Consider the following 12726-nt stretch of genomic DNA (forward strand, 5'->3'; position numbering starts at 1 on the left):
ACTTTGGCCACATAATGAGAAGACAGGACACCCTGGAGAAGATGCTGATGCTAGGGAGAGTGGAGGGCAAAAGGAAGAGGGGCCGACCAAGGGCAAGGTGGATGGATGATATTCTAGAGGTGACAGACTCGTCCCTGGGGGAGCTGGGGGTGTTGACGGCCAACAGGAAGCTCTGGCGTGGGCTAGTCCATGAAGTCACGAAGAGTCGGACGCAACTAAACGAATAAACAACAACAAACAAAAGCCACTCCAGTGTACGAGGGCCAAACTGTTTTATCTGCTCTGTTCTTATTTCATCTATACCTGCTGCTTTATTTAGTTTCATATTCCTTATGGCCTGCTCCAATTCAGATATCACAAAGGGGGTATTTAACAAACCCTCCCTTTGTTCCCATGCTTGAATGACTTGTTCCCTTATCTTTTTTCTTTGAGTTTTCCCATCTTCAGCAGCTGGCTGGCTACTTGGTCTGCTGTTACACCAATATACTTATTCAGTAATTGAGTTGGATCATCACCTAAGGTTTTAAGTAGTTTCCAGGCTCATCTGCTGTTCTGCTTCATGTCAAGATTCTCAACTAACGCACACCAGCGTGAGTTTCAACTTTCAGCTAGTGCTTGCATCAGCTTTTCCCCTGCTTCGACTGTATCCTCCCGAAATGGGTCCTGGTTGTAATCTGATACCTATCCAGCAGGGGTTTGGCATCATCAGTCAGACCCTGGATGTATTGAGTACCACATCCTCTTGAGATATTTTTCCTTGATATTACTTTCACAAGATGCACAAATTCATCATATTTATCCAGGTGTGGGGAAATCTTTCCCACTTCTTTTGCCAGTTGTTCTTGAAAATTGATCCACTTAGCCTTCTTAAAATTAAAATGCCTGTGAAAAGGTACCTCCTGGGATATCACTACAGCATTTATTACACATATAATGGGTCTATGTTGGGTGCGCGGGATCAGATTATCAACAATTTTTGTGCACTGTGCTGTGATCTTCTTACTAACAAAGATGTTATCTGGATAAAAAAAATGTTATCTTTCTCAGTTTAAATGCACCTTCTGTGTGGAGCAAGACTAGTGCACACTCAAGAAAATGCATTTTTAAACACAGCTCTAGCACTCTTTCAAAAAAGCACTAAACCTGTGTATATAAAGAGTTCACATAAGACCTAATGAGTGCTTTGGAAAGTCTATTCAGGAACTATGTGGGCAAATGCTTCTATGGAAGCCAGGTGCCTTGTATCTCATACAGGTCAAGCCAACAGGGCAATATCTGATGACAAGAATGAATGCTTTAAGTCTATAGAAATAACCAATAGGTGCTGGACAGATTCCAATCCCTCACCATGTCATCAATTGCATCATTAATAAAGCATGGTAGGTCATGTCCACAGCAGAAATATTGTTGGAAGAAGAGGTTAAGGACTACTTTAAAACTGGAATAGCCTTGGCTTTAAGTTGCCTCAGCTGTGGACTGGTGACAAAGGCAACATCATAAGGACATGTCATATAAAAATGGTCACCAGAGCATGTGCTTATTGTGGTCAGGCATGTGCTTATTGTGGCCTCACTGATTGTCCTTCCTGTCTGTTACTCTGGCTGTCTATCATTCCACATACTGTACATTAGGGGCTAGATTTATATGGTTATGTACAATTCAAATGTATTTTAATTGTTCTCTATCTCATAATGCTGCCGCTTTCTAGCTTGCATTAAGATCTTTGTAGGCCTTAGGCACATTTATCTTTGTAGGCCCTCATTAGGGTAATAATCTGAAAGTTTAGGATTATAAAGTAATTCTCCAACCTATATTTTTCAACAAATTACAGTAAAGATAATAAAGTACTAATAATATCTTAAACGTATTTAATTTTAGGATATATGAATTCTGACATTATTGTTGCTTTTCATATTTTTAAATTTAAAACATTTCTGTAGGACTCAGAGGTTTTGTAGGCCCTGGGAACTGGCAGGCCCGCAACTAGGCTCTGTGTCACCTGGGGAACACATGGATTCCGTGCCCATTTTGACACTCCCCCAGCGCTCAATTTGGCACCCCCCAGTGCGGCGCCCGGGGCACATGCCCCGCTTGCCGCCCCCCAGTTGTGGCCCTGGGAACTGGGCCCATTGTGCTAAGGAATAATATGGGCATAAGCCTTGCCAGTTGTTGGGGACAAATGACAAGAGAAAATTATAATTCTTCTTTGTATCTTTCCAGTATTACTGGCTGATCCATGAGGGACACTTTTTTGTTGTTTTGGGTTACTATTTTTCCAGGCTGAAGGCAGCTGCTTCCATGGTGCTGATGCAGTGATGTGTGTGTGGGGGGGGGGCGGTTAGGTCTGAGGAAGTGAGGCTAAACAGGTGTCTTAGGTGTAGCAAAGATTTATTTCTAAGAAAGAGATTACACAGATTGTGTCATCAAAATTGCTACTGTGCTGCTGTACTTTCACAGCACAATCCCATAAGCAAATATTCACCCTAACCATGTCCTTGAAGACTGATTGATTATGTGAGAAGGAAGAGACTGATCACAGGACGTAGTTTGAATGAGGATTAAGAGCAGATCCGTACTGTCTGCTTGGCCTATCACTGGAGTGGACCACTCACCAATTCCTGAGTGCGCAAATAACTCCCAGTCCAGCCCATTGCAAATGCAAACTGCACCCACCTACATCCACCCAGCTTCCATTCAAGTCTGTTTTTGACTCAAGCTTTCTTAAGCCCTTCGTAGTGGAAGGTCTCCAATGCTTCATTCCTTTCTAGTAGCAATTCCTTTACTGTATTTTAAGTGGCAAGGTAGGAATGTTGTTACTTTGTTTCTATGAAGCTAAACTATCAATTTTTCCTTGCTCTAAGGTTTCCATGGACCTACAGTGGAATGTACAATTGAAAGAACAAGCTGTTCCCTATTGCTTTGAGCTACAATGGTATAACGGCGGGGGGGGGGGGATACAAAGTGTCTGCGTTAGTATCAAAGGAAATAAGGGGTGAGAAGTGGGGCGGTTGAAGCCATCCATGGGTGCAAACATCAGGGAAAGCAAAGGAAAGGCACAGGAATTATGAGAAGGGAACAAATCCTAGAAGAAAAAGACAAGCACCAGTAGACCAGTCCACATAGGATCCAGGCTTGCCCTCCCTGAATGGATGGAAGGGCAAGAAGCAGGGGAATAACCAGCCAGGTTTTGTTGTGGCTGTAGTCTGGACAGAATATCAGGGTGCCCCACTGCTAACCCACCCAATGTGGACTGGAATTTCTGAAGTTGGTTTAAGCAACAGACAGAGCATTACAGTCAAGACAAGCAGCCTAGGCCGAAGTGAAGAATTGCCCAAAATATACCTGCATGCCTTGTGCTATAAATTCTCCCTGTTTCCTGGCATCCTCTGTGAAATTTGCCTCTTGCCATCTGATGTTCACCTTGTAGTTTCAAAAAGAAGGGCATTCTTGGGGGAGGCATCACATTTGTGAAACACTCTCTGTTGAGAAGTTTAAGTTCAGACTCTAAGTGACTGTGGCTAGCAGTGGTTTTAGACGCTGCTGAAGATGATATGTCAGCCCACAGTGTAACAATGGATTTACTTTTGTCACAATATCACCACTGCTCAAACAGATTTTTGAAGCATATGATTGATGACAGTCGGCTATTTGCTTCAAAGAAAGGTAAAGAAAAATATTCTATCCAGGAATAAAAATGCTATAAACACAAGATGCTTCATTTTCCTTCATGCAGAATTCAAGCTGATTTAATACTAACATGTAAACCCATGTTCAAAATTTGACTATTTTCAAATATACCATGGAAATGATTAATGCTGTATATCTACTATATCTTTCAATGGATAAACAAATCTGTCAGACCTCCATTGACATAAATATTAAGAGACAAAAATGGTACAAAGATTTTCTACAAGACTGGATCCTTTGACAGAGCAGAGAAATCGTTATGTATTCACTGAGGAAATTTTTTAGTCTATGATCAAGCTGACCAAAGTTACTTCTTATATATCAACTACAAGGCAGTGCTATTTTTTTTCCTTGCTGAAGCATTCTGTACAAGAGTAAACAGGGAAAGAGGCCCAGAAGGCAGCATTTAATGTAATTTAAAACTGGAATTATATCAACAGTTCAAACAGATGGCAGAATGTGGGGATAAATGTGCTTGTTCCTTTCAGCTTATTTGGATATCTTCACTGCAACATTAAAAATCAGAATAGTTTGAAACAATTAAAAATGATGAAGACACATACAGAATCTTTAGACTGGAATCTAAAAAGAACATGGAAGTTCATGATGGGAAGAAATAAGTTGGGTTCAGTGTGGACAGTATCTAGGATGCTTAAGTCAACTCTGCAAATAGGTTTCCTAGGAAATAAGCTGGGCAAGAATTTAAAATTGTACTTATTTCCTTTAAATATAAAACACTGGTAATTGTTAGGTTGTAAGTATTAAGACAAGGGACGCGGTGGCGCTGCAGGTTAAACCGCTGAGCTGTCGATCGGAAGGTCGGCGGTTCGAAACCGCGCGGCGGGGTGAGCTCCCGTTGCTCGTCCCAGCTCCTGCTCACCTAGCAGTTCGAAAACATGCAAATGTGAGTAGATCAATAGGTACCGCTTCGGCGGGAAGGTAACGGCGTTCTGAGTCGTCATGCTGGCCACATGACCCGGAAGTGTCTATGACAACGCCGGCTCCAAGGCTTAGAAACGGAGATGAGCACCGCCCCCTAGAGTCGGATTCGACTGGACTTTACGTCAAGGGAAACCTTTACCTTTACCTTTACCTAAGTATTAAGACAAAGGTCAGTTAGTATACACAGGTACAAAAGATACAGGGCACTATTCATTGGCTAATATTCAAGATTAAATGCATAAACTTGCATAAATTAACATATTTCCAATAATGCACAGTATACTCTAACGCCTCCTTTTGATTAGACTTATGTGGAATAAAAATATTTTGGACACATAATATGACAGCAAGAGTCAATGGAGAAGACTGTAATGCTTGGAAAAGCCAAAGGCACTAAAGAGTCTGGAAAAAAGCCAAGGTGGCTCAATACCATCACTAATAACACAAGCAGGAGCTTACAAGAACTCCAAACAGCAGTCCTGGTGGAATGATGTCCATCAGGTCACAAAGAGTCAGAAGTGAGTGAACAACTGAACAAGAATGAAATATCATGTTATGACAACACTATCAGGATCTCAAACAATATATAAATACATGCTTACGTAGGCTGTTTTCACCCTGGTTCTTGAACACAGATATAAATGTGTAAGGCAAAGCATGCAGAAATGGCTTTCGGAATTCTATCCAACTTCTTTACCAGCAGTGGCCAGAGACCTCTATGTCACAAGTAACATACAGCATCTGTGTATGTTACTGCATATATTTTGTGCATGTGTGTTTGTATTTCTCCTCTCCCCCCAGATCAGTTGTCTATGTGGAAACATAGGGTGGGCAGCTTATACTTTGCTCTGGGTCATGTGACCAGGGGACCTGAGGAGCACTTAGAATGCAGGAGTAGGCAGCATTGTGAGCTGCTGTCCTACTACTTCCTCATGCACTGGGGGATTTTTTCCTTAAATGTTTTTCTTTACAACTGCCAGCCAGATCCAGCTTATTTTCAAGCTTGATTTTTCTTTTGCCAGCTTTTCCCACTATACCAAATTTGGTCCCATTCTGTTCAGCTTTACAACAGTTATCCTGGTGATGATGGATAGACAGACATATGAGCAGAGCCGCCTTAACATAATTTCTTTCCAACATTCTGTTGGGTTGGAAAGAATGAAATGTAGAATCAACCATTCACATAGGTAGTATTTTACATTAAGAAAGAGGAATAATGCATTCAAGCAATTTAATCATTTTGCAAAGATATTTAATCAATATAACTGCAAAATTTCAAAAAGTGCTTGGGAAGTAACTTGTCCTTCACCCCACTTCTAACCTCAAAATGAAGCAACACAGCCACCTTCCCAGTGCAGCCCTCCCCCATGGCAGTTTTGTTAGCTGGAACAGGCTTCTGTTCATGCATTGCACATATGCAGACACCTCTTCCAGCAAATGAAACTGCCAGATGAGTCTTTGAGGAGAACTGCACTGCCTCCATGAAACTATTTTTTTGTTAATAACAAGCATTTTAATAATTTTTTTTTAAATAATCAGGTCCTTCAAATTATTAAATAAAAAAATATATATTGTAATACTGAACTAATTCATGATGCCCTTTTTAAATCCCCTCCCTTCAAAATGATAACTTCTTCACAAAATCTGCATCATCACTGAGGACCCATATCTCTCAATGGATTCTGAATTTTTAGCAAAATGAATAAAATATTCCAAATTAGGTTATAAGTGTTGCATCTAATACTCTTCACTTAGTATAATTTGACAGCAAGCTTTTCCATTAAGACTATTTCTAATAATTTGACATACCAAAGGTCTAAAGTTGGAATGCTAGTCTGCTTCTATTTGTGGGATACAGGGGTTCTTACTGCCACCAGGACAACGCTAATCATGCCTTTGTTATTAACAGTTCCTTTTTCTCTTTCAAACAACGATAAAAAGAGATAGTTCTGGTGTTGCTAGAACTGGTAAAGTACAGATCTTATTTATCTTCAAAGAATCTGATTTCTAAAATTGTTGGATCAAATATTCCAATTGCCATATTCCTTCAAATAGTTCTTAGATATAATCCTTAAACATTTTGCTAAAAGAATCGGAGAATAATGCCATCAAAATGTCAACATTTTTTCCCAAATTTTTCCAGACACAGATCTGAAAGGTTTTGACCTCCATAAAGTGTTCCATATTTTTAGCCAAATCTCACCATCAAATAGAGTCATGTGGTTGGTTAGAAAGCTGGTGCTCATGTGTTTGTTTGCTCACATCTCTATGTGAAAGAGGTCACATGGTATCTACTTACACTAAGAGGGAGAGGTTTGGCACCTAAGATTGTGACCACTCACTTAGCTATTGTATGTTTCTTTTCAGCAAGGATTGTGAGGTAGGAGAACTCAAAAAGCTGGTGGAGAGGAAAAAAGCAGTGATTGCCAGAAAATCCATAAACTGTAAGATACAGAGTAGAAATCATGAAATGACTGATGGGGGTACACATCAACATTTAAAGGAACATTTTTTTCTGGCTTTCTTTGAGGCTTCTAGTACCATAAGAAAACATGTGTCAACAAGATCCTAGGAATGCCAGACACAGAAACAAGGAGAAAGAGACTAAGACTTTGCCTAAGGCAATCAGTCCAAAACACCAGTTTTGATAGGGTATATATTCTTGCTTCTGTTAATTGGTTTGATACAATAACATTTTTTTTAAAAAAAGCTTTCATGAACAACTCACCCTATTCTGTATAAGGAGCCCTGTTCAAGGTGAAACTAGGGCAGCTTCCCTGTTATGGGGAATGTTTATGTTTATGCTGCTCCTATTATCATGTACAGCTAACAGCAAGCTAACACCAACATCATACAGCCTGCGGTCTTTCAGATCTAGGGCAGCTATCTTGGCATTCAATGGAGGACTGGCTGCAGGCTGCATTTAGGCCATCCACAAATACAATTCCAAGCTATGCATGATGTACAAAAGACCCATACCAGCACTATTTTGCTGATTTCCCTTTCCCCTATTAGTACCAGGTAAGCCTGTAAGGATCTGTAGATGTGTGGCCATAGGATTATCCATTAGCTCAAAAGCAGGCAGCTGTCAGGAATGCCTCCAAAGAGTCCTCTGATGGGAGAATGTGATACTGCTTCAAGACCCAGTCCCATGGGAGATTGGGGAATCACATCTACCTGTCAGGGTAGAGCGAGAAACAGTGCTTCTCTGGAAACAGAAGTAGATGGAGATGAGCTGTTAGAACAAATATCCCTTCTGGTCCTAGACAGCGAAGATCATTCAGGCAGCAAGAGCTGAGATGCAGGCAGTGGTTGATGCTAATAGCTGGCAGGAGCAGGACTGCCCCAGATAATTACATACCCATCACTGAGTGGATAAGGCCAGGATATAAAGGTTAATAAGGCCACACCCAGCCTGGAATATGCTGGTTAAAAGGGGGCATGATTGTGCATTACTTAGAAATTCTTTTAAAAATGAGATTTTTCTTCAGTTTGATAGAATACGTCTCTCAGTATTGGGGCATCTCAGCATTTATGGTCACAGGAAGTCCAAGGGATCAGTCTAGACTGATTGCTGCAAGAGCAGCAAGTTGATAGTGAATTGAGTGATCCACATAGCTCTTCTGGGGGATTGGGCTAGATCAATGTTTGGATGGATAAGTGCATGATTGTAATGGGCAGAAGGAATAACCTTGAGGAACAGGAGGAATAGCTGCAACCAAGGCAATGGTCAGATAAAAGAAATCTGAGTCTGGGGCAGAAATGTAATTTGAGAAAGCATCTCAGACATGACCCTTCCTAGTACTCCTGAAGATAAAGGGTAGGGAGAGCACATTCAGAGTTGCAAGATTGATGTCGCCCTCCAAGGTAAACCAAACTTGGAAACCAAAGACACATAAACCAATACTACTTTTATTATAAGGTTATAGTAACAGAGTCTTGCAAGTCTGAATGCTTGAGGTTTCAGGACTACCCCTCTTGCTTACATCAGCTTCAGGTGGTTATAGCCATCTTTCCTATTCACTGGAAACAAGAGGTCATAAAATAATAATTAACCCAAATTACTACCAACATAAGAAAAAGTACTCTTTTCACTACCCTTCATACAAACGTAAACTGGCAGGATCTGGAAGTGAGAGGTGATCTGCCACTTCACTTTGCTCTCCAGCTTGAGTTACATTTGTTCTGCAGTTCCTTCTCTTTCACTACAATTAAGCAAAAATAAGATCAAGAATCTGGCTTACAAAGACCAGTGAGTTGGGCTAAAATTAGTGGGGTCAGGGGAGTGAATATGCCTGTGGATTTCTCTATCAGCCCCCTGCCTTCTTCCTCCAACATAACTTGAGCACTATTTCAACAAGATTTAAGAGGGTATCTATGGTTTACATTCAAAGACTAAAATTCTTGAAGTATCTTTTATAATAACTGTAGCAAAGCTATCAAGGAACATTTTTTTAATGTTTAAAAGAATCTTTGCTTTCCAGTTTAATTGATTATAATAAGAATTATTAAGTGCAGAGAACCAGTAGACAAAAAACCCATGTGTTCCTTAAGAATAGTATTCTGATCTGGCATGAGGTGTTAGGGAGGAATGCCTCCATTCTCTCTAATAATGGCACCCATACAAAAGTGTAAATTAGTTGAGTGGTTGTGAGTCAAGTGATTCCAATCAAGCTCACAACCATTATGCAGCCTATAAGGAGGTAAGTTTCGCACAAGACTCATTTCTTAACTACTTTCAGATGTACCTAATTTACAGTTAAGGAGAGATTTTTCTGAGCAGCAGGATAAGAAAATTCCACTTGGTGAGTTATTATTTTTTCTGGATTACAAAGGAATAAAGAAAAGGGTTTTAAAGAGTTAAAAACTTTTGGCAAAAAGCTTAACAAGGAGTCGATGTTAGAAAGTTTAAAATGGATAAAGGGGACAGTTATTTTGAAAGATTATTTTTTGGTGAAAGTGCTTTTGAACAAATTGGAATTAAATTAGACAAATGAACCAGACCTTCATAGGAATTTTTTTTGTTTACTATTAAAGAGTGCAGACAATTGGTGGATTTTACAAAACAAAAGATAAAGGTAATATGAACCAGACTGTGATGCTGACTGTAACTACAAAAATGTTGACTGTGATGCTGACCGTAACTACAGAGTGCCACTTGAAATAAAAGTATTAAGGGCCCAAGAAGACAAAAGAGAAAAAAAAAAGGGGGGGGGAGCTTGCCTTTTCTTTTTCCCTTGTTTGAGGCACTTTCATTTTTGGATTATAATATCATAATGGCAACCACCAGAAATGCAGCAAGAATGGAGGGGAGGGGAGGATCACTACAGCAACCTGCAGAGAGAGGAATTACACCAGATTTGCTTCAGAAAATGTTGCAGCAACTGGGCAGTAAGTTAGCTGAATCACTTGATACTAAATTGACAGCTTTTGAAAAAAGAATGGATTAAATACTTGTAAAGATGAAAGAGGAGATGAAAGAAGAAGTTAAGAAGATGGAAAGCTCTGAAAACAAGTGTCTGGAAATGTCAAACAAATTAACGACAAAGTGGAAATTTTGGAGGATAAGACAGAAGTTATAGACAGAGATTTGGAAAGAGAACTAGATAATTTGGCTCAGTTGGAATTGAGAGAGAAAGAATTTTGTCTGAGACTTAGAGCAATCCCAGAGGATTCTGGTGAAGATATTAGAGAAGAGAATACTAAAGTCTTAGCAAATTTTTGGGATTGGGATGAGGAGAATACAGGGGCAGAAATTGATAAAGTATACAGAATAAATACAACATTTGTGAGAATAAGAAATGTTCCAAAGGATGCTTTGGTGCACTTTGTCAGGACGAAGACAAGGGATGAAGTTTTACAGCAGCATTTTAATACAAGGCTGAAGATTGATGATACAGATATAATTGTTCTTAAAGAAATTCCTATTAGAATTTTGTGTAAGAGAAAAGAATGTTCTTTTTTGACTGAAAGATTAAAGCAGAAAAAGATCCCATTTCGATGGGACAAATTGGAAGGTGTGATTTTTACTTTTAAACAGCAGAGGTTTCGACTGAATTCTGTCCAGAGGTCAAGGGAATTTCTAGAAAAATTCAAAGAGGAATTGGAGGAAATTCAAATAGAGGTGTCAAAGGAGACTACATGGACATTCCAACAGGTGCAACAGGAAACTGAAAGGGATGATACTGGAGTAGGCACTACAGGTATTGATTTTTCTAAATTTTCAGCTTATGAATTACAAATGCTTAATGTGGAATATAAATGGAGCAAATGCTCCACAAAAGAGACAAAATATTTCATTATTTGAAAACATCAAAACAAGATATAATTTGCCTACAAGAGACACATATTAGAAAAAAGGACATAAAATATTTGATTTATAAAGATTTGGGTGAAGAATTTATTTCAGCAGGAACAAAAAAAAAATTGAGCTTTTTTGTATCTAAGTCCCCAGCTAAAACCAGAACTTGTATTGACTGATGAACATGACAGTGTTGGGGTGGAAGTTAATTTGCCTGAGACTAAGACTGATACTGGGAATTTATGCCCCAAATGAGGACAAAGTATTGTTTATAAACAACTTATGGAGAGATTAATAGGTTCTCTTATAAAGATTGGTATTTGATGGGAGATTGAAATGGAGCAATCTTCCCACAACTGGACAGAATTTCTGAGAAAAATATTAAAATCACTCAAGGCAAATTACCAAAAGTTTTCTTTGATTTGATGGATAATTTAGAGCTGGTTGATATATATGGATAGAAAAATGGTAATTCAAGAGAATATACCTACTTTTCTGAACGTCATAGATCCTTTTCAAGAATAGACATGATTTCCACTTCAAAGAACTTGGCTATTAAGCTTTCTAAAGTGGAGATATTACCAAACACTTTTTTGGGATCATAATCCTGTAAGTTTGGTTTATAAAAGGAAATCTGAATCTTTTAGATGAAGACTAAACAAAACGTTGCTACATAAAGAAGCAATAGTGGAGGATTATAAAAAGAAATTAAAAGAATTTTTTGAAAATACTTTAGGTAAAGGCACTGATTTAAGAATGGTTTGGAATGCACGTAAAGCTTTTATTAGAGGTTATCTTATACAACATAATAGTGAACTCAAAAGGAAGAATCAAGAGAAAATACAAGCTATTTTGGATGAAATAAAGAGAAAGGAAGAAGAATTAAAGAAATATCCAGAGAAGGTAAGTATTTCTCAACAAATTAAGCTTTTACAACAACAATTATTTATGTCAAAAGTAAGAGAAATGGAAATAAAAATGAATTATATAAAGCAAAAATGTTTTGGATTTGCAAATAAACCAGGGAAATGGCTAGCATATAAATTACAAAAAGAAAAAGAAAAGAAATTATATTGAAATTACAAGAGGGAGATACTGTTTTAATGGACAATGCAGCCACACAGAAAGCATTTCATCATTATTATTCCAATATGTGTAAAGGAAGCAGCATCTCTCTAGAGAAAATAGATAAATATCTAAAGAGACAAAATTTACCAAGGATTACAGAGGAACAGAGACAGATTATGAATGGACCTATAACAGTAAGGGAAGTTTCTGAAGCTATAAAAAAGTTTAAACCAGAAACGATGCCTGGACCAGATGGATTATCAGGCTCTTATTAAAAATATTTTGAGGATGAACTTTTATAACCTTTACAAAACACAAACTCAATCCTATAGGGAGGAAAGATGCCAGAGAGTTGGAAAGAGGCCAGTGCAGCATTAATACCTGAAGACGGACAAGATTTGACTTTAACAAGAAATTATAGGCTGATATCATTATTGAATAGTGACTAGTAGTTGTTTGTAATGATTCCAACTGATAGACTGAAAATAGTTTTGCAAGAATTTATTCATGAGGATCAATGTGGGTTTTTACCTAAAAGACAGTTAAAGGACAATGTTAGAAATGTGTTGGACATTTTGGAATATTTGGAGCAACATAATGAAAAACAAGCTGCATTGATCTTCTTAGATGCAGAAAAGGCCTCTGACAATTTGAACTGGGCTTTCTTGTTCAAGGTTTTGGAAGATATGAAATTTTGGACAGAACTTTATAAAATGGGTAAGATCGAT

This window comes from Candoia aspera, chromosome 4 (assembly GCF_035149785.1).
Source record: "Candoia aspera isolate rCanAsp1 chromosome 4, rCanAsp1.hap2, whole genome shotgun sequence".
Classification (NCBI taxonomy): Eukaryota; Metazoa; Chordata; class Lepidosauria; order Squamata; family Boidae; genus Candoia; species Candoia aspera.